This window comes from Chrysochloris asiatica, unplaced genomic scaffold (assembly GCF_000296735.1).
Source record: "Chrysochloris asiatica unplaced genomic scaffold, ChrAsi1.0 scaffold00028, whole genome shotgun sequence".
NCBI classification, from domain to species: Eukaryota; Metazoa; Chordata; class Mammalia; order Afrosoricida; family Chrysochloridae; genus Chrysochloris; species Chrysochloris asiatica.
Window position 1 is genome coordinate 13,905,099 of NW_006408546.1, and position 23,068 is coordinate 13,928,166.

Consider the following 23,068-nt stretch of genomic DNA (forward strand, 5'->3'; position numbering starts at 1 on the left):
TCTTGACTGCTACTTCCGCAAGTGTTGATAGTTGATCCAAGAAGAATGAAGTCCTTGACAACTTCAATCTTTTCTCCATTGATAAGAATGTGTCCATGGCTTAGTTGGTTAAAGCGCCTGTCTTGTAAACAGGAGATCCTGGGTTCGAATCCCAGTGGGGCCTCAGTCATGTTTAGTCATATCATGATATAGAGCTTATATAAACTCTGTCTTAAAGGATTGTGGACTTGGACTGTATGAGATAATCATGAGATAGCCTAAGATGGTTGAGGAAGGTTGGATGGCAGGCTCAAATGATATGTCTATCTCCTAGAACCTGTGACTGTTATCTTATTTGGAAAAAGGATCTTTGCAGAGGATCCAGTTAAGAATTTTGAGATGAGATTATCCTGTATTATCCAGATGAGGCCTAAACTCATTAACAACTGTGAAATGCAGATAATACAACCTTGCTTGCTGAAAGTGAAGAGGACTTAAAATACTGATGAAGATCAAAGAGCGCACAGCCTTCTATATGGATTGCATCTCAATGTAAAGAAAACAAAAATCCTCACCGCTGGACCAATAAACAATATTCTTATCAGCAGAGAAAAGATTGAAGTTGTCAAGTATGTCATTCTTGGATCAACCATTAACACTTATGGAAGCAGCAGTTAAGAAATCAAACGGTGTATTGCATTAGGCAAATCTGCTTCACAAGACCCTTTTAAAGTGTTGAAGAACAAAGTCGTCAGCTTGAGGACTAAGGTGCACCTGACCCAAGTCATGGTATTTTCAACAACCTCATTTGCATGCAAAAGTTGGACAGTGAATAAGGAAGACCATAGAAGAATTGATGTATTTGAGTTATGGTGTTGGAGGAAAATATTGAAAGTACCATGGGCTACCAAAAGAACCAACAGATCTGTATTGGAAGAAGTGCAGCCAGAGTGCTCCTTGGAGGCCTGGATGGCCAAACTTCGTCTCTCATACTTCAGACATATTATCAGGAGGAACCAGTCAGTGGAGAAGGATTTCATGTTTGGTAAGGTGGAGGGTCAGAGAAAAAGAGGAAGATCCTCAATGAGGTGGATTGGGAAAGTGGCAGCATCAATGGGTTCAAGTGTGGCAACAATTGTGAGGTTGGCCCAGGACCAGGCAGTGTTTCATTCTGTTATACATAGGGTCACTATGAGTCAGTACTGACTCGATGGCACCTAACAACAACAAAAACAATATCCAGGTGAGGCCTAAATCCAATGGCAGATGTCTATATAAGAGGGAGGCAGAAAGAGAGTTGACACAGAAGAGGAGGCAATATGCCTAGGAGGCAGAGATTTGAGTGATTTGGCCACAAGCCAAGGAATGTTGCTGGCAGTTGCCAGAAGCTAGAAGAGGCCCTCGAGGACAGATTCTTCCATAGAGCCACTGGAAGGAGCATGACCCTGCCTATATGTTGATTTCAGATATCAAAGCTCTAGCCTTTGAGAGAATAATTTTCTATTGTTTTAAGTCATAAAGTTTGTGGCTGTTTTGTAGGACAAACTCAGGAAATTAATACAAAGAAACTTATGAGAGCTGGTACTTGAATGACTGCTTTGTTTTTCTGGATCTTGCAAGGTTTTTTTTTGCCTTAGGGTACAGTCTCACCAGTTTTCTATCACTCTGCTTGTGGGGAAAAAATTGAGTTTTCCTTCTCTGACTGGTTTTGCCTTACACAAGTTCTGGCTTCTATAGGTTTTACTGTATAATTATTTTAATTCTTTTCTATTGGTTTCTTCCTGAAGTTGCATTGTTAATTATTTTCAAACTCTTACTTCTCTTCCAAGTTCCTTTTCAGTATTAAGTGTAAGCTCCCATTTCACATTAACACATTAATCTGGCCAAGCATCCCATTTTCTAGAAAAGAATCTGGAAAAAGAACTGCCTCAAGAAACTATGGTTGTTGGTTGTTACTAGATGTCGTTCAGATGGTTCTGACTCATAGCAACCCTATGCACAATGGAATTAAACACTGCCTGATTCTGCACCAGCCTCACAATTGTTGTTACAATTGTGTTACAATGGGCTTGAGCCCATTGATGCTGCCAATCCATCTCCTTGAGGGACTTCCTCTTTTTTGCTGACTCTCCACAAGAAAGTATGTGGTTCTGTGAAATTCTTCTAATCACCTAGGCACAGTTGCTTACCTGAGGTCCTCCCACCCCTCCCCCTGCTTTGATAGATGTATCCTGTGGTTAGTTGTCCTGGTCATTGAAACAGCGTCAACCATAGGTGGAAATAAAAATAACAAAACACAATGCAATTTACAATAGCAGTAAACATCCAAACTTAGGAACAAATCTAACTAAATCTAACTGAAATCTACCAAACTATGGAAAGAGATTAAGGGTGACTCTCCTTTCTCTTTCACTTCCTGTCATAACAATAGCCACCCCTCAGATCCTCCTATTTCCTTAATGTACATACACCATGGGACACATAGTGCAGGGAGGGTTCCATTGGGAAAAACAGCTACTGGGAAGGGGAAATACATGGAGATATATTAAAAGTGTTGTGTCCGTTGCCTCAGCTTGGGCCATATCACTGTTCTCTACTGCCCTTTCCCAGTGTGGCTGCCTGCCAAGGGAGTGGGGAGCCCTGGGCGCCTGGGGTGGCCCTAGGATTCTGTCTTTCTAGTCCCTCCAGCTATCCTCACACAATTCCACTTCATAGGGTTCCTTTGATATCTCCAATGGTTCAATCCCAGGTATCCCAATTGAAAAAAGGCCCCAGTTCTACTAGCCTGCCAGTCATCTCAAGAATGGCCAGGACAGTGTAACTGCTTAGTATTCTGTGGCCTCTTGTTTATTCATTCACCCAACAAATACTGGTTTCACGCTTACCATGTGTCATGGTTAGGCACCAGTAACAAAAGGGACACAGTTCTTGTCCTCTCAGAGCATATGTTGACTCTCAGGGGAGGAAGAGATTAATTGTACTGTTATTCAAATCAATACAAAGCTACAAATTGCACTTAGTGCTAGGAAGGAAATGAGATGTAAGAGGGAACTGGATGGGGAGGGGCTGATAAATTTTGTTGTAGTTCATGGCTGTTCCTGGGTAGCTGGAGGACTATTCAGCAAGAGAAGTTTTGTGTGAATGAATCCACTGGTGCTAGCTTGCCTGACTCAAGCCACTCTGTAAAGTTCCTACTTTTTTAGAAGAGTTTTCGATGTTCTTCCAGATGATGGTCTGGACTCATGGTCTCTTGTTGTTTCATCGGTTCAAACACATCAGCAGATCCTTGGAAACCCTGTGTAGGGTTGCTATGAGTTAGAACCAATTTGGCAGCACCTAACAACAACATGCCCCAAATATTGCATGGGATATACTCATACTTGTATTAAAGCATTCTGTGTTGTTGATCTGAAATTAAAATTGCACTTGCGTCTTATGTTTTATCTGGCAATAGTATCCAGGGGCCACAGTCTTGAGCACGGGAAGTCTGCATTTGAAGCTCTGCAGTTCTTCAGTTAGACATGAACTTGGCTCACAATATCTCTGGAATTCACGTATTATTCACCACTACCACCTCGTGGGCCCAAATCCCCTACTTTCTCCCACCTGAACGCCTTCAATAGCCTCATCACTGGCAAATCCACTTCCAATCTTGCCGCATTTTAGAAAGGCAATTTTCTGATTTTCTGCTTGCTCTATTTTCATCCCTATGGTAGACTATCTTTCTGTGGGCCCAGATCTCTCAATTAGTCTCCTTTGAATATGACTTGATTGATTCCTTTGAACTAACTCTTCCCCAGTTTTCGGAGACCACCTCGACAGGACTCCATTACTTCCACGGGAGTCTGGCTCCACCTTGTGGTTAGTATTGGAAAATGCTCCTGCTCCCACTTGCAGATGCTCCCTGGGTTTCCTAGATAGAGGAAAGCTCAGCAGGGTTTCCTAGAAAGAACTCAGTGGCAGAATTTCTAGGGACCTGATCCCTAAGGCACCGCCACAATTATTACTGGAATTAGAATTTAGTGAACACTTTCTCTTCACTGGTGCTGTCTCTATTCCCAGCGCATGTTTGCAGCCTCACCTGGCCTCCCTTTCTGCCCACACGTCTTCCCCTCCCTATCCACCTGTCTCTCCCTCCCTAATTAGCCCTGGTGCTTGGCTTCACTCTTTTAGGCACTGACTAGTATGCAGCCCCGTCATCATAGCCAGGAGGGGGGCAGTGGGCCCTCAGGTATTGTTTGGAGTTGGGCCTAGATTTGCATTTGCAGTTACCTGAGCAAAGCCCTCAATAGGGCTGCAGCTTTGACCTGGGTTACCTCTGTTATTGAAGTCACTGGGCTCCTTCTGCTCACTCATGAGGATCGGCCCCGGCCCCCAGACCTCTTCACTGATTCTCTACTAACACACTGTCCTGAGGGCTCTGGGGATTCTTTCACAGAGTCTAGCCTGGTCCTCTACTTTCCCAGATGCCTTGGGTCACATCCCTGAGGATGGAGAAGGGGCCCCAGCAGCCTTGGGCTCCTTTCCTTGCTGTGAGTGCCACACTTTCAGGGAGCAACCTGCTGCAACCCCACATCTCTTGGCTGAGGCAGTGTGGACTTGAGTATGCCTTGGAACTTCAGAATGTCTTCGAGCCCCAGATTTCTTCCCTGCAAAATGGGTTAATAATCCTCGTATTCAGTGCTTTGGGAGGATCACATTACATCTGTAACAGCTGGGCAGATGTTAGACTGCCTGAGATTATATTAGTAAAATGCCTTTTTAAGTTGTACAGTGCACTTTATTACTAGCATTAAAGTTCAGGTGGTGTCGGGTCAATGCCAGGTTCAGAAAGATAGTCTTCCTAGGCTGGAAGAAACAGTTCTTAGTCAGAATGTCTCTAGGTCCTGTCTTTCTTCCATCAGCCCCTTTGCTCTGCTTCTATCCTCTTTCCCTCTAGAATCTCTGCAGACCACCTGAGAAGGTGAGGGCTGGAGGGTAGCAGGAGATGTACTTAACCCCTTTCCCCTGGAAGCCAGCAGTGGAGCCCACATTTGCCAAACCTGCTTGATGTCTTTTTTCAATTGAAGGGAGATAATGTATATTCATTTTCTCATTAGCAAAATCTATGTCTTGGCAACTTCCACACCACTGGAAACATGAAAAAGTTTTAATACTTTCTGTTCATAGATGAAATGATGTGTACATATATATATAATTTTTTTTTTTTTTTTTTTTTTTTTTTGCCTTCCCCATCATCCAAGTTAGCACCAGTTTACCCTGTAGCTGGTGAATTACTCTTGTCTCCCTCCCATCTCTGGTAAGCATCAAAAACTGTTTTCTTTAGCATGAAAACCTTTTCTTGAGTTTTTAAAATAGTGGTCTCATACAATATTTGTCCTTTTGTGATTGACTAATTTCATCCAGCATAATATCCTTCATGTTCATCCATATTACGAGTTATTTCTCAGCTTTATCATTATTCCATTGTGTGTATGGACCAAAGTTTATTTATCCATTCTTCCATTGATGGGCACCTAGGCTGTCTCCATCTTTTTGCCATCGTGAATATTGTTGTGATGAACATGAGTGTGCACATATCTATTGTTTTTCTTCTTTTTGGATGTGTGAGTTTATTGCTATAATTTGCCCTCTGAGCACTGCTTTGGTGTGTCCCATAGATTTTGGCATGCTGTATTTTCATTCTCATTTGATTCAAAGGTGTAATTCAATTTCCATGTATTTGATTTTTTTTTTTTTTCTGCCTTGATCTTCCTATTGCTGAATTCTAATGCTACAGCATTGTGATCTGCGAAGATACTTTGTAGTATTTCTATGTTTTAAAATTTATTGAGACTTGCTTTGTGGCCTAACATATGGTCTCTTCTGGAGAATGTTCCAGGTGTGCTGGAAAATAATGTATATTGAGCTATTGTTGGATTGAGTGCTTTGTATATGTCTATGAGGTCAAGTTGATTGATTGTATTGTTTAGTTTTTCTGTGTCGTTGTTGGGTTTCTTTCTAGTTATTCTGTCCTTCATCGAAAATGGTGTATTAAAATCTATTATTGTAGAATTGTCTCTTTTTTCAATTCCATTAGTGTTTCATTTATGTATTTTGAGGCTTTTTCATTGGGGCATAGATATTTATTATGATTTTATTCTCTTGCTCAATTGATCCTTTAATCATGAGATAAAGCCCTTCTTTGTCTTTCGTACTGGTTTTTGCCTTAAAGTCTACTTCATCCGCAATGAATATTGACACTGATGCTCATTTTTCATTGCTGTTAACTTGATATATTTTTTCTATCATCTGATTTTTAGTCTATTGGTGTGACTCTTGTAGACAACACACTGAAGAATCCTGTTTTCTTAGCCATTCTACTACTCTTTGTCTCTTGACTGGTGCACTTAATCAATAGACATTCAGTGTAGCTATCGATAGGTATGAATTGATTACTGTAATTTTGCTGTGTGTGTGTTTTTTAAGGTGCTGCTGGTTTCGTTGTTTTGCAAAAATTTCTGGGCTCAGTTCATTTTGTTTGTGCATTTTCTTCATTGCTGTTGTTTTAGTGTTTGATAAATCTTTATTGTTTTCCACTTTTTTTTTTATGTGAAGGTATATTAATTTTCTTTGATGTTACCCTGCAGTTTATTAATTTCCTCCCCACTTTTCTCACCATTTGGAAGTTCTATAAATACACTTGTCCCTCTTTTTTCTGTTGTATGCTGTCAAATTGGTTAATACCCATAGTGACCTTGTATAGGGTTTCCAAGAGTGACTGGCAGGTATAAACTGCCAACCTTGTGGCTAGCAGTTCAACACCAGTACTACACAGTACTACAATACTACACCAGTTCTCTTTTGCTTTGTAGTTGTCTTCACTATAAATTGGTATATCCCATTCCTTATTTTCAGTCTTATAAAGAGTCCTGGTGTGGCACTGTAGGATAAGCACTTGACTGCTAACTTCAAGGTTGGTGGTTCAAATCCACCAGCTGCTTCTTGGAAACCCTATACAGGGTTTCTCTGAATCATAAACAACTTGACGACACTTAACAATGATAACAACAAACTTATTTTACTTTGGACATGTCTATATCTGGATTGAACTCTGGGTGGTGATACCATGTATGTTAATCTCAGATTGTTATCTACTGTTGTTAGTTCTCAGTCCAAAGAACACCATTTAGCATTTTTTGTAAAGTTGGTCTGGTCATTACAAATTCTTTTAATTTCTGTTTATCTGTAAATGTTCTAATTTTACCATCGTATACAGTTTAACTGGGTATATGATTTTTGTTTGGCAATTTTTTTCTTTCAGAGTTTTGTATTTTTGTATATATTTTCCTATTGTATTCTTGCCTACATGGCATTTACTGAGAAATCAGAGCTTAGTCTTACTGGTTTGGCGTGTAGGTAGCTTTTCATTTTTCCTGAGCTGCTCTTAGGAATTTTTCTGTGTCTTTGATTTGGAGAATTTGATTATGTCTTGGTGATTTTCTTTTGGGATGTAGTCTGTTTAGCTTTTTGAATGCTTATTTTCTTGTTTTTCATCATTTTAGTAAAGTTTTCTTCCAACATCTCTTTAACAATTTTTTTTTTTTTCTGTGCTTTTATTCATTTCTTCCTGTTCTGGCATTCTGATCACCTATAAGTTATTCCTCTTCATGGTGTTCCAGATAAAGTTTAGGATTTATTCAGATGTTTTTCCTTTTTTTTCCCCTGGTTATTCTTCTAGCTTACTAGTATTGAGAGATTTCTCATCAAGCTCTCTAATTAGGTCTTCCATTAGTTCAAATCAACTCCTTTGCCCCTCCAATGAATATCCATTTCTGAAGTCTTAGTATTAATCATTTGCAATTTTATGTTCAAGGTTTGTATTGTTTTCAACATTTTATCTATTTTGTTAGTTTCTTACTGTTGTGTTTTACTGAAATTTTCCTTGCTTTTCCTTAAACTTTCTGTCAATCCATCAAAAATATGTAAACATTTTAATTATTTTTCAGGTAGCTCCAATGGCTTTTCTTCCTCAAAAACATTATCTGGCTTTGTATCTTGGTCACTTGTTGGAGTTATTTTAATGGCTTTTCAGTCTGGAGCATTAACCCACAGTGCCGCAAGAGGACTCTGGAAAAAAAGGTACAATAACCAAAAAGACAAAAGAGGAAAAGGAAAAAAAATAAGAGAGAGAAAAAAAGAGAGACAGTAAAAGCACTAAGCACAATTTGGGAGAGAGATGAAGAAAAGAGAAAGAGAACAGAGTGGTATCAAGAGCAAAAAAAAAGGAAAGAAAAGAGAAGTATGGGGAAAGAGAAACAAGAAAAGAAGAAGGAAAAAAAACCTAAAGTAGAGCTAGAAAGCATAAGAACAAGGGAAGGAAAGGAAGAAGGCGAAGGAACAACAAACAAAGAGGCCACAGGCTTGGTGAAAGTAGCACCCAAGTCATGATGAATACAACTGTGCAGTTCCCCATTATGCTGCTCCCACTGCCCAGAGAGCTTTGCTTCGCTGAGCATCGAGGAGGGTGGGGACTGGCCAAGCTTTCCCTTGTTGGCTTCTGAGACGCTCCTGTCCTCAAGAACCTTGAAAAAGTCCTTGTTAGAGATGGGAAGATGTTACGTGTGGGAAGACTAAGAAAAGCAGGACATAGCCTTCCCTGCCTCCCTTAGTGAGAGGTTGTCAGGCCAGGAAAGGTTGAGGACATAAGCATCTCTGCTTTAATTTATGAGGCAATCTCTTTCATATAAAAGAAATTCTCCACTAACAAAAAGAGCCCATTAGTTTACAACACATTCTGAATTTGTTGAATTAAAAATGACATTCAGCATAATGTCCTCCAGGTTCTGAAAGAAAAGACAATATAAAATAAGGGAGATGGGAAGCAATACACAATAGGGGGAGGTCAACACACACAAAAAACCCCAACAAGGCACAGGAAGATCCTGAGAGGAGCATAAGAGCTAGAGACAACAAGGGTAACACGATTCCATACATGAACAGCAATAACAGTAACCTATGAGAGGATACATAGACACACAAACTGAACAGGAGTGGGAAGGCAAATGGCTCTACATCCATGAATATATATAGGGTTTACAGAGGCTACATTTCTAAATATATATCTATATATGCTGCACATTTATGAAATTTATGTAAATTTACTGTTGTCAAAGTTATGCAAATTTCCTAGCCATAAGCAAACATCTTGAAGAAATGTGTCACTGGGACTAGAAACTAAGGACCATAGACTCAGGGGACATTAAGGTCAATTGGTACAACATAGTCTACAAAGACAATCTTTTACATGCAACTTTGGTGAGCATCCACTGGGGTCTTGAAAGCTTCCAAGTAGCCAGCTACCTAAGTTGCAACTATTGATCTCTCTTTGTCCAGAGGGAAAGAGAGTGGAGAAAATAGATGATGCATGGAAATAATTAGTTCAAAGGACCATGTGAACCCCAGCTTCCACAGCCTGAAACCAGAACTAGATGGTGCCTGGCTATCGCTGCCAACCACTCTGATAGGGATCACAATAGGAGGTGCTGGGTGGAATAGAGAAAAATGCAGAAAAACACTCAAAATAACAAAAAAGACCATGCATACGGGTCTGATAGAGACAGGGAGACCCCCTGAAACTATGGCCGTTAGACACTTTTCAGGCCTGAAATGGAACTTACCTCTGTGGCTTAACTTTTAGCCAAACAATAGACAGGCCTATAAAGTAAATAATAATCCCAGGAAGTTACACACCCCTTAGAACAATCACCCAAACAAGATCAGAAAGGGCAGCATTTGCCTAGGCATAAAACTCAAAAGGCAGGAAGGGACAGGAAATGACCAATGGAAACAGTAAACATGGGGAGGAAGTGGAAAGAGTGGTGTTACATTGTGGGGATTGCAATCATTCATTCACTAATCAAAATATGTACAAATTATTGAGTGCAAAACCAATTTGTTCTGTAAACTTTGACTTGAACCATAATAAAAAAAATGCAGAAAAAAATGAAGATGAAATAAAGACACTTTCAGATTAAAAAAAAACAAAAGAAAGACATTTGAAGATCTTAGGTTTTATCTACATAGAAAGGTACCCTTCTGGAAAACAGTGAAGCTATACATGGTAAAAGTCTGAAATGTGTTGCTTTAAAAAAATCTGTTTCATTGTAAAATATACAAAACAGGAATTGGTCATTTTAACCATTTGTAGATGTACAATTGATTGATGTTAATTACATTCACCATGCTGTGCACTCAATACCACTATCCATTTCCAAAAGTTTTTTAATCACCTCAAACAGAAATTCAGACTCTCTGGTAACCACTAAATAATTTTTTGCCTGTATGTTTTAATCTATTATAGATATTTCATATAAGTGAGATTCATATGACATTTGTCCTTTTGTGTCTGGATTATTTCACTCAGTATAATGTTTTCAAGGTTCATCCATGTTGTAGCATATATCAGAACTTCATTTCTTTTTCCGTCTGAATAATACAATGGAATATTATTCAGACAGAAAAAGAAATATCTATTTTCTAACAGATTTCCTGGAATTAAACTAGCAAGTGATTTTCTGAAATATTGACATATACATTCTTCCTGGGGCATGCTGTGCAAGCATTCTCCCAAGATCATCCTGGTAAACACTTTCTGACAAATATGTCTCCATAACCCACATCCTTGCCTTCTACATTGTTTGCTAAGGGTGGTTAAAGTTTTACAAGAAGTTATATGTTGAAAGGCTATAAAAAATAGGCTCCTTTCGTAGGAAGGCAGAAAACAGGGTTTAGGGCAAACTTAGAAGTAAGGATGGTAAGATTTAATCTCATCTACTTTGGACATGTTCCTGGAAAGCACATCATGCTTGGTAAGGCAGAGGGTCAGCCAAAAAGAAGAAGACCCTCAAAGAAATTGATTGACATTGCACAGCAATGGGCTCAAACATAACAACAATAGTGAGGATGGCATAGGACCTGGCAGTGCCTCATTCTGTTGTATGTAGGATTGCTATGAATTGGAATCGAATCAACAACACCTAACAACAACAGCAAAAAAAAAAGCTCAATTCAAAAAATGAAGCTTTGATTCAGACCTACATTTCAATCATGCTAAGCACCTCAGTTTTAGATGCCCTCAAAGAAACCACATGAAATCCTCCCACATATAACCATTAATGACCAAAGGCTTGAAGTTGTGGGGTGACATTATACAGGAAGAAAGCAAAAGATCATTAAGAAGAGAAGAAAGCAAGAACACCCAGAGTTGCAGATAGTACCCATTTGACCAAGCCTCAATGGATTGATGATCAGAACTCGACTTGTTGTTGTTGTTAGGTGCCATTGAGTCGGTATCAACCCATAGCGACATTATGCACAGCAGAACAAAAAACTACTTGATCCTGGGTCAACCTCACTACTGTTGCCATGCTTGAGTCCATCAATGCTGCCACTTGGCCAATCCCTCTCGTTGGGGGTCATCCTCTTTTTCTCTGTCCCTCCACCTTACTGAACATGATATCCTTCTCCAGTGACTGGTCCCTCCTGACAATATGTCTGAAGTATGAACAACGAAATTTGGCCATCCTGGCCTCTAAGGAGCACACTGGCTGCATGTCTTCAAAATGGATCTATTGGTTCTTTTGGAAGCCCATGGCACTTTCAATATTCTCTTCCAACAGCATAATTCAAAACCATCAGTTCTTCTATGGTCTTCCTTATTCACTGTCCAGTTTTCACATGCATATGGAGTTATTGAAAATACCATGGCTTGGGTCAGGTGCACCTTAGTCCTCAAGCTGACATCTTTGCTCTTCAACAATTTAAAAAGGTCTTGTGCAGAAGATTTGCCTAATGCAATACGTCATTTGATTTCTTGACAACTGCTTCTGTGAGTGTTGATAGTTAATTCAAGAAGAATGAAGTCCTTGACAACTTTAATCTTTTCTCCATTGATAAGAATGTTGTTTTATTGGTCCAGTGGTGAGGATTTTTGTTTTCTTGACACTGAGATGTAATCCATACTGAAGGCTGTGCTCTTTTATCTTCATCAGTAAATGTTTTAAGTCCTCTTCACTTTCAGCAAGCAAGGTTGTATCAGCTGCATATCGCAGGTTGTTAATGAGTCTTCCTCCAATCCTGATGCCATGTCCATCTCTTTTAACCAGACCCATCTAGACAAGATGAAAACTATTCAGTGGGGCTCTTTCCCCACTCCCCATACACTATTAAACTAAATCCCCCTTGAAACCTTGTAAGCTAATCTCTTTGTGCCTTTATTGCCCCCTCATTTTAGGTAGACAATGTCTAAGTTGTCTTCATTGATGAATGATGAATGAAGAACTCGACTAGAGGAAGATTAAAAAAAAAGAACAAAACAATTTTTGATAAAGGAAACGAGGGTAAATTGCTACAATTTGATGAACTTGACCTATACTCATGGAGGTAGTAACTCTAGATTCCAAAAGAGAGGGAAGGAGTCTTCATATCAAGTATCAATGCTATCCCCTCTGTACACGGGTAGATAGGGATGGGCAACTTAGACACTGTCTATATAAAATGAGATATTAAGAAATTAAGAAGAAAACTACCTGGCCAATTGATTGGAAGAGATCTATGTCCATATTTGTGCCCATTCCAAAGAGAGGTGACCCAAAGGAATGTGGAAATTGTCAGGCTATATCATTAATATCATATGCAAGTAAAATTTTTTTCAAGATAATTAAAAAATGGCAGCAACAGTACACTGAAAGGGAATTGCCAGAGGTTCAACTCAGATTCAGACAAGGATGTGGCCACTATGGGTTGGAATTGACTGGATGACATTTAACAACAACAACAACAACACACACACATAATTTTAAGGAAACGGTTCACACAGTTGTAGATCTTGGAAAGTTCCAAGTCCATGGCTTAGATATCAGGCTGGAGGCTTCTCATGTCTCATGTAGCTGCAAGAGTCGATTGAGCCAAGATTGGCAGATCAAATGACAGTCTGCTGATTGTGGAGATAAATGAATCCAAGTTTGTGGGTAATATGGCAGGCTGCTTATTCACAACCTGCAGAGTCCAATGACTCCTCTGATTGGCAAGCATTACAGCAGGCCTCTGGTTGAAGTATAAAGAATTGGAGGTCAGAAGATGATGGGCTAGCTGCAGGGTCCAGATCCAGAAAAAAACAGGAGAGATTTGCCAGCAAGTTCATATGTATTGGAATCAGGTAACACCCCCAAGAAAACTCCTTTTAAATTGATTGGCTGTTCATAACAGATCTTATCGTGGAGGTGATTCCATTATACTAGATCTTATCACCAGTTGCCCCACTAGAGGAAGATGAGACAGTCTGGTTATGCAGGTTGCTGTCTTGAAAGCCCTATGGGAACCAGTTCTACTCTGTCCTATTGATCACTGTGAGTTGGAATTGACTCTATGGCAATTAAAAAAAAAATTATTTTAAGTTTTTTGTGTGAAATGAGTGACAGTTTACATGGAAGAACATCAGCTTTACACCATTATTTCATTGTGATGATTACAATCTCCTCCATGCATCATCATTGAACAGTATTTGCTTCCATTCCCTTTTTTTGTTGTTGTTTCTTTTCTGGGCAGGGGGATGGACATAAAAAAACTCAGAAATATATAATAATTTAAAGAACTAAAGGGCACATTATGCAAGCCTGCCTCCTGGCTGCCAGCACCCAGTACCTCTCTTTCCATGAGTCTAGAGTTCTTAGCTGCTCGCTGTATCCATAGCCTCATCTCTGCCTCCATCTCTGTTGTCGCTGCTTGTGCTCTTCTCCCTTGGTCCTAGGGTCCTCTGTTCCTGGATTATAAGATTAACTGCTGCTCCCTTTATGTTACTAAACTACCTTTACAGTTATGACAGTCACAATTAATCATGATAACAATTACTCACTATTGAATCATAAGAATCTTATCCCCATCTCTTTTCATCAGACCTGTCTATATAATATTAAAACTATAGTGAGGACTCTACCTTCCCCTGCATACTCTTAAACTAAACTCCCTCTTGAAAACTTGTAAGCCAGTCACTTCGTGCTTTTATCACCCCCTCATTTTAAGTGTTGTTGTTGTTATTATGTGCCATGGAGTTGGTTCCGACTCATAGCGACCCTGTACAGGGTTTCCGAGGCTGTAAATCTTTATAGGAGCAGAAAGCCTCATCTTTCTCCCATGGAACAGCTGGTAGTTTCGAACTGCTGACCATGAGATTAGCAGCCCGATTTGTAACCACTATACTACCAGAGCTCCTTTCATTTTAGGTAGCTAATGTCTAAGTTGGCCATCCCTATCTACCCTGTATACAGAGGGGATAGAATTGATAGTTGATGTGAAGACTCCTTTCCTCTCAGTTGGTATTTTGAGCTACTACATCCATAAGTATAGGTCAACTTAATAAAAATGTAGCAATTTACACTGGTTTCCTTTATCAAAAAAAAAAATTAATTTTTTTATCTTCCTCTAGTCAAGTTCTGATTATCAAGCCATCAAAGCTATGTCAAATGGGTACTATCTGCTACTAAGTGCATCTCCCCTCACTTCATATCAGCTGGATGCTTCACGCTCAGCTCTAGCTTTCTGTGACTATATCCTTGTCCATGGGCTCAGAAGTCCTGAGGTCTCACCACACTTCAGACTAACCGGCCCTTCCTCTTCTCTTTCTCATCAACGGGTCAAGATGAGTTATGGCAATATTTCTATTTTGTTGTTGTTATTGTTTTTTGAGAGATAAGCCTGGGGTCGGGTTGGTGAGGAGTGTGAAAGCAGCTCTGTCTCATCTTCTGTGGCACATTCTAACTGCTCTTTTGTTGTGTGGCTGTCAAGGGCAGCATTTTCAAAGAATATACACAAGAGAAGGGAAAATAAATTGAGACTTGGCTAGAGTTTTAACCTTTGGACTCATTGAATGTATTTCTGAATAAAACACATGTTTATTATTTTTTTAAATTGAGCAATATGGAAGGCTAGAATAGTCTCTATTCATTCCTTTCCTCCTATACACTAGGAGTGAGTTTGTTAATATTTGATGTATTTCCTTCCATAATTTTCTCTTTCTCTGATATGGGATAAAAAAATGTGGGTCCCCCATTCCATGTTCCCCCTTTGACTTGGATTCTTCTTCCATCTCCCATTTGGGAAGGTAGATGGGAAATAGCTATTGCTTAAGGGAAGTTGTCATAGTGGAATCAGAGAAGAAATGCATTCTTTTCTTGGATTTTATGCTAAAACCCCAAAATGTAAATGAAATAGAAAAGATTGAGCAAATTATGTAATGTCAATTTTTTCCCTTTCTTCCCAGTCCCAGATAAGATAAAGTTGAACAGGAGAAGAAAGGAGACAGAGAGGAACTAAAACAAAATTAGTCTGCAAGAAGAGAGGACCCCAGCATCTTCCTCTGGGGGTTAGTATATGTGTGTGACTGTCATAGAACTCTCAGACAAAGGTTGGGGTACTCAGGAGCAGAGAAATCGGTGACAAGCTTCCATTTTGAGGCCTGGTGAGCAGACATCTCCCCCTGGAACTGTGATATGAGGTAAGCCCCTAAACCTAGAAGGCTAAGGAAGCAAGGGAACACTTAAAAAAAATTTTTTTTTTATTAAATGTTTTTATTTTGGATTGAGTGAAAGTTTACAGGGCACATCATCAGCTTCACATTCAACCATTCATATAGCTTGTTTCATTACATTGATTATTATCCCCTCCATATATCATCAGTTAACAGTGTTTCTCTCTATCCTCTTTAGCTTTTTTTTTTTTTGGCGGGGGGAACTTGCCTTTTTGGAATTTACAGTCTCAGCTTTTAGGGAAGGTTTTGACATTTGTCTGTGGATATCTAGGGCTCATGTATGAGATTACTAACAAGCATTATTGAATAATCAGATGAGAGACAGTTTGCTATGTCTACTAGGTGACTAAAGTCTGATCCTCAGATCCTATGGTTTGGACGGTCAACAACGCTTGGGCCCACAGGGTCTTGACCTCCTGACCGGGTCTGCACGGTCTGCATCAGATTCCTGTTACTTATTTTTTGTTTAAGGGACGCTGCCTGTCTTAGGCAGTCAGTGCGAATTCCTCAGTCTTACCGGGAGAAAGATGAGGCTTTTGGAATTGACTGGATGACATTTAACAACAACAACAACAACCCGTCATGGAAACTCATTGCAGCATGGCAATGGCTCTGTCTTAGGTTGCCGAGGTTCCACGTGATCCTTACCCATCTCTGGCCACACGTCCATTATAAACAGCCGCCATCCGAGGAAGGCAGGGAGGGAGGAGATTGGCTGGGGACCCCATATGCAAGACGTTGCCAGCCCACTACCTGCTCTAAGGTGACCAAGCAGGATCACTATGCTGAGGTTCAATCAAGTTCTTAGGGGATCTTAATCTCTAGCAGGGGTAGCAAATGAGTAGCCACTCAATGCTCACTTTGAGAATTACTTATATCAGAAATTTGAGCATGTAGATGATGAATATCCACAGACAAGTGGATATTATTCCACAACCTCCTAAAATGCTGTTGAATTAAGTTCCAATCAAGTTCTGGATTACTGAAAGATAACACAAATCTACTTATACCGTGAATAACCTTAGCTGGGCGTGTAATCTGGATTTATTGAGTCTTATTTCCCTTAAGCGATCTTCCTTTCTCTAAAGCATTTAGTCTGTTTTGTAAACCTTTATCTATTTACTCTTGGATCGTATGAGCGAGACTAATATAAGGGAACACGTTTGAATTGAGTTGAAACACAGAATACCTGATTTTACCCAGAAGTAACAATGATTATAATTTTCTGCTACTAAGAGGAATAGAGACTTGAAGTTAAAATTGAATTATGGAACAATACAAAAGTTTTATCATGTACATCTAATCTATACTGCTTGAAAGTTTGTATTCTTTTATATATGGCCATTTCAGGCTGTTCTAGTTTTTTTTTTTTTTTTAATTATTGTGGTGAAATATATACAATCATTTTTCATTTTAACCATTTTATGTGTACAATTCAGTAACATTATATTGTATAGCTGGCACCACTATCTATTTCCAGATTTTTTCAGTACTCCTTAAGCAATCTTCCCCATTCCCCCTTTCATTCACCTACTCACTGACAAAACTTTCATCTTTATACATTTACCTAGTTTAGAAATTTCATGTAAGTGAGAGCATCCAATATTTGTCCTTTTGTGTCTTATATTTCACTCAGCATAATGTTTTCAAGGTTCCTTCATGTCGTGGTATGTATCAGAACTTAATGTCTTTTATGTGGCCAGTATTATATTCTATTGTATGGATATACTGCATTTTGTGCATTCATCTGTTGATAAATACTTGGCTTGTTTCTACCATTGGCTATTGGGAATACTTTTGCACTCAATATCATTATACAAGTTTCTGTTTGAGTCCCTGCTTTTTTTTTCTTTTTTGTATATACCTAAGATTGGAGTTAGGGAGCTCTAATAGCGTAGTGGTTATGATTCAGGCTGCTAACCTCAAGGTCAGTAGTTTGAAACTACCAGTGGTTCTGTGGAAGAAAGATGAGGCGTTCTGCTCCGATAAAGATTTACAGCCTCAGAAACCCTGTGCAGGGTCACTATGAGCCAGAACCGACTCCACAGTACTTAACAACAATAAAATTGGAGTTAATGAGCCATATAGTACAGAGAGTACAGTGGCTCTTTGGGATAAGCACCAGACTGCGAGCCACAAGGTTCCAACTCTTCTGTGTGAGGAGATGAGGCTTTCTGTTCCTGCAAAGATTTACAGCCTCAGAAACCCTATACAGGGTCACTATGAGTTGGAACTGACTTGATGGCATTTAACAACAACAACAATATAATAATTGTATGTTTACCTTTTTGAGGAACCACCACCATACTTTTTTCCATAGTGGCTCCATCATTTTACAATCCCACCAGCAATTGACGAGGGTTTCAGTTTCTCTCCATTCTCCCCAATACTTTTTCTTTTCCGTTTTTCTAATAATAGCTACCTTACTGCAGGTAAAGTGATATCTCATTGTGGCTTTGTTTTGAAATTTACTTAATAACACTGAACATCTTTTCATGTGTTTATTGGGCAGTTGTATGTATTTTTTGGTAAAACTATCTATTTTGAGAGTCTAGCCAGGCCTTAAATTATTCTCCTTCTTTTGCCCATTTTACAATTGGGTGTTTGTGTTGTTGAACACAACAACACAATTTTGTTGAATTGTAGGAGTTCTTTATATACTTTGGGTATGAAGCCCAAGTCCTGATCAGATATATGATTCCTAAATATATTCTCCCATTTTGTAGACTCTCTTTACTATGCTGATAAAGTCCTTTAGAAGGAGCTCTGATAATGTAATGGTTACGAGTCTGCCTACTAACTTCAAAGTCAGCAGCTCAAAACTACCAGTAGTTCCATGGGAGAAAGTTGAGGCTTTCTGTTCCCATAAAAATTTACAGCCTCCGAAACCCCATACAGGGTCCCTATGGGACTGAACCGACTCCAACGTAGACCACCACCACCAAAGTCCTTTCAAAATATAAAATTTTGATGAAGTCCAACTTAGCTAATTTGTATTTTGTTGCCTGTGATTTTGGTGTCACATTTAAGAATTCATTGTCAAAATGTAAATCTATTACTCCTGGGTTTTGTTCTAAGAGTTTTATGGTTGAGTTCTCACATTTAGGTGGTTGATTCATTTTGAGTTTGTTTTTGTATGTGGTGTGAGGGATGCTTGCAACTTCATTCCTTTGTATGTGGTGACCCAATTGTCCTAGCAGTGCTTTCAGAGTTATACAGATGATTTTCCCCCTCATGGGTAGGATTTAACACCCTTGTAGATAATCAACTGACCATTGCTGTATTGTCTCCATTTGTTGCTATTTCAAATAACAAATGACTATCTCTGTGTATGAGGAAAATAAGATGGAGTTCTAAAACTAATTGCTGAGTTCAGAGGGTATATGCGCTTTAAAATTAGATTCCACTTATGCCTTTGATTTTATTCTTCTATTTCCTTTTTTCCATTATCAGACATTCTTTTGTAATGGGATAAGAGTTATGCCTTCAAATTTTCCCTCTCCTTGCCAAGATAGGATATTTAAACACAAAGTGTCGGTTTATATATCACCAAAGAGCTAGAGAAAAGTGAAAATATACTTCCCATTGTATTGCATTTCTGGATATTTGCATTCGTGCTGTTGCTGGGCTTCTCAACGCAACATGGCCTCGGAGGAAGCAGCTGTAGTTCTCTAAAACGCCACTAGGTGTCAATGTAGGTTAATGTAGACCAACTCCGGGACGTGTTAATTTGGTCGAGTCCCACAGGAGCCCTAGCGTCCTCTCGCGAAATATAACAAATGTCCGTGGTGCGGGGCACTTTCTGCGGGAAGGACTCCAGGGAACTCAGGAGTTTGCATAGAAACGGAGGGAAGCGAGGGGTTTCTGGTAATGATATTCAACGTCTAACACAGTCGCTCATAGGCAGAACCGTGGTCTCTCCTAGTTTGATGTATGAGATTATTATGGAGAGGTAATGTAGGCCACAGGATACTCGCTGTCGGGCTGTGGATGTGAAGTCCTGTGTTAATTGAGAGGTCCCGCGCTGCACAGTGTCGATGGGGTGGGGTGAGGTGGGGTGAGGTGGGATGAGGAGGACTGTGGAGATGGAGGGCAGCCATGGGTGGTACTCACTCTCCACTTACTGTCTGCAGTAATAGATGCGGCCTCTTTCCCGAGGTGATGAGAGGACAGAAACATCTGTCCTCTTGTCATGTTGATGGACACAGAGTGCACCACCATCTTTAAGGGCCACCACATGGATTGTCTACTCTGGACTCCAGAACCTTGATTAAATCAGCAGGGCGTACCCAGTCTAGACCTTTAAAACTCATTCAATAGATCTTTCAGTCCAGACTATATGAAGATGTCAAAAGGATTCCTGGAAAAGGACTGGGCTGATTCTCTGGAATGATATCTTTGAAGAGGAACCTCCACAGGTGACCTCTAAGGGGAGGTGGGCTGGTGTGAGGTCCCTTGGCAGCTGGCAGACCTCTTGGGCAGGATTTCCAATACTTAAGTCTTTTTTTCTCTTGTTCTGGGTTGTGCCAAGCCTATTCTACTGACCATGCTACCTAGACTGGGGTATTGTCTTTTTTTGTGTTGAAATTCTGATTTAAGTTTTAACCATATCACCAGCTTGAAAACACCAAGTCTAGTCCCTTGCTTCACTATTTTCACTTCCTCCTGAGAGTTTCCACAGGCTCTTATTGTTGTTGTAAATTGCTTACTACTTGGTTCTAACTCACATCAGTCCTATGCACAATAAACGAAACCGTGCCCGATCCTGCACTATCCTTATAATTATTGCCATAGTTGAGCCCATTGTTCCTTCCTGTCACTGTGTCAATCCATCTTAGTACGGACCTTCCGCCTTTTCATTGACTGTCTTACTAACATGGCAGTAAGAATATCCTCCACCCACCCCAGGATGCTCCAGGTTCACAGATTCTTTGCACCTGGGCACAGAACTATGGTCACTGCTGCCGGGCATTCCTGCCAAAGGCTGGTACTGGAGCAGTGGATGCTTGTCCCTGACAGCATGGATTCTTCTACTGGTACCATAATCATTTTATTCAGTTGATGCTCCTTCAATGGATTGAAAATGATTAAGAAAACTGCTGATGAAATCAAGAAAAAACTACAGAGAATTCAGGAAACTGGAAAAAAAAAAAGAAACTATACCAACACAGCAATTAGAAAGCCAAAATATTAACACTAACTTCAGAAATAGATAACACACTGAAAGGGCTAAGGAATAGAATTGCATCAATGGAAGGCTGAATTACTGAGCTTGAAGAAAAATCTCTCAAGATTCATCTGCTAGAGGAAAAATCAGAAGAAAATAGAACCAAAAAAGTCCCAAGAAAATCTAAAATTTATGTGGGACACTATCAAGAGGAGTAAACTATGTGTGATTGAAATTCCACAATACGATGAAACAAATAAAACCATAGAGAATATTGCCCAAGAGTTATTGGAAGAAAACTTCCCTAACATCATGAAAGACAAGAAAAGCCATTTAAGAAGCTAAATGAACTCCAAATAGGATAGACCCCAAAAGAAAACACCAAGACATATTATAATGAAACTTTTAAAACCCAAAGACAACGAAAGACTCCTGAGAACAGTTCATGAAACACGAAAAGTTACCTACAAAGGAAAACTCGTAAGACTAAGCTCTGATTTCTCAGCAGAAACCAGGCAGCAAAAAGACAATGTTGTTGTGTGCTGTTGAGTTGGTTCTGACCCATAGTGACCTGTATAGGGTTTCTGAGGAGTGGCTGGTGAGCTTGAACCACTGACCTTGCAGTTCAAACAAGACTTTGCAGTCCAGCACATTAACCCACAGCACCATATCAGGAGTGCTGGTGTGGTGCTGTGGGTTAATGTGCCAGACTGCAAAGCCATTTGAACTGCAAGGTTGGCGGTTCAAGCTCATCAGCTGTTCCTAGGAAACCCTATACAGGATCACTATGGGTTGGAATTGACTCAACAGCACTTAACAACAACAACCACATCAAGACTCCTAAGAAGACCACGGAATGCCATATATAAAACTCTGAAAGAAAAAAATTGCCAACAAAGAATCATATACATAGAAAAATTGTCCATAAAATATGACAGTGAAATTAGGTCATTTTCAGATGAACAGAAATTGAAAGATTTTGTAAAAACCAGATTAGCCTTACTAAAGGGAGTTCTTTAGCAGAGAATCAGCAACAGTTGACAACAAGGTGAGACTAATTTACATGACTATATCACCTAGAGCTCAACCAAGTAATAGAAGTATTCAAAGTAAAACAGAACTATGGAACTATAGACAATAGAGAACCAGAGATACAGTTGCAACAACAACAAAAACCCATAAAATACAAAGAGGGAATAATATTGTTACAGAGCTTCCAAGCTAAGTGGAAATCAAGTAGGTTTCAAAGAAAATAAAAACAAAACTAACTGTAACCCTAAAACCTAGACCAATTCTTACTTCTAGTTATAGCCCAACCTTTACATCTAACACTAACCCTAGTTCTAACTATATAACCCTAACACTAAATGAAGTCCTAGGCGTAGCCTAGACCTAGCCACAGTCCCCAAACGAAACCTCACTCCTTACTCCTTGACTGAGGATTCACATTCCTTTCAGACGCTTGGCTGTCAGAACCATGTTCTTTTTTCAGTCTCCATGCATGCACTCAGACGTCCTGGTGTAGCACTGTGGGCTAATGTGCTGAACTGAAAAGTCGGTTTGAACTGCCAGGTCGGTGGTTCAAGCTCATCAGCTGCTCCTTGGGTTAGAATTGACTTGATGGCACTTAACAGCAACAACATCCATGCACTCAGGTCTCTCTTTCTGGGGTATCCTTGTGCCTTTCTATGACTCATGGAATGGCTTAAAATGAGGAAAGGTATGCACCAGGGTTGTATTCTTTCACCGTACTTATTCAATCTGTATGCTGAGCACATAATCCAAGAAGCTGGATTATATGAATAACTTGGCATCAGGATTAGAGGAAAATTAATTAAACTGTGATATGCAGATGATACAACTTTGCTTGCTGAAAGCGAAGAGGACTGATGAAGATCAAAGACCACAGCCTACAATATAGGTTGCACCTAAATGTAAAGAAAACAAAAATCCTCACCACTGGACCAATAAATAACATCAAGATAAATGGAGAAAAGATTGAACTTGTCAAAGACTTCGTTTTGCTTGGATTAGCCATCACCACTCATGGAAGCAGCAGTCAAGAAATCAAACAATGTATTGCATTAGGCAAATCTGCTCCACAAGACCTCTTCAAAGTGTTGAAGAGCAAAGATGTCAGTTTGAGGACTAAGGTGTTCCTGACCCAACCCATGATGTTTTCAATGATTTCATATGTACGTGAAAGCTGGACAGTGAATAAGGAAGACCGTAGAAGAATTGATGCATTTGCGTTGTGATGTTTGAGGATACTATTAAAAGCATGTTGGACTGCCAAAAGAACAAATCGGTCTGTGTTGGAAGAAGTACAGCCAGAATGCTCCTTAGAAGCCAGGATG

General features: G+C 39.7%; 1 non-coding gene across 1 annotated transcript; it reads left to right on the forward strand.

The window, feature by feature from the left end:
* Positions 1–89: 89 nt before the first annotated feature.
* Positions 90–163, forward strand: TRNAT-UGU. Its single transcript has one exon. It is a non-coding gene; the product is annotated as a tRNA-Thr (tRNA).
* The last annotated feature ends 22,905 nt before the right edge of the window (positions 164–23,068 follow it).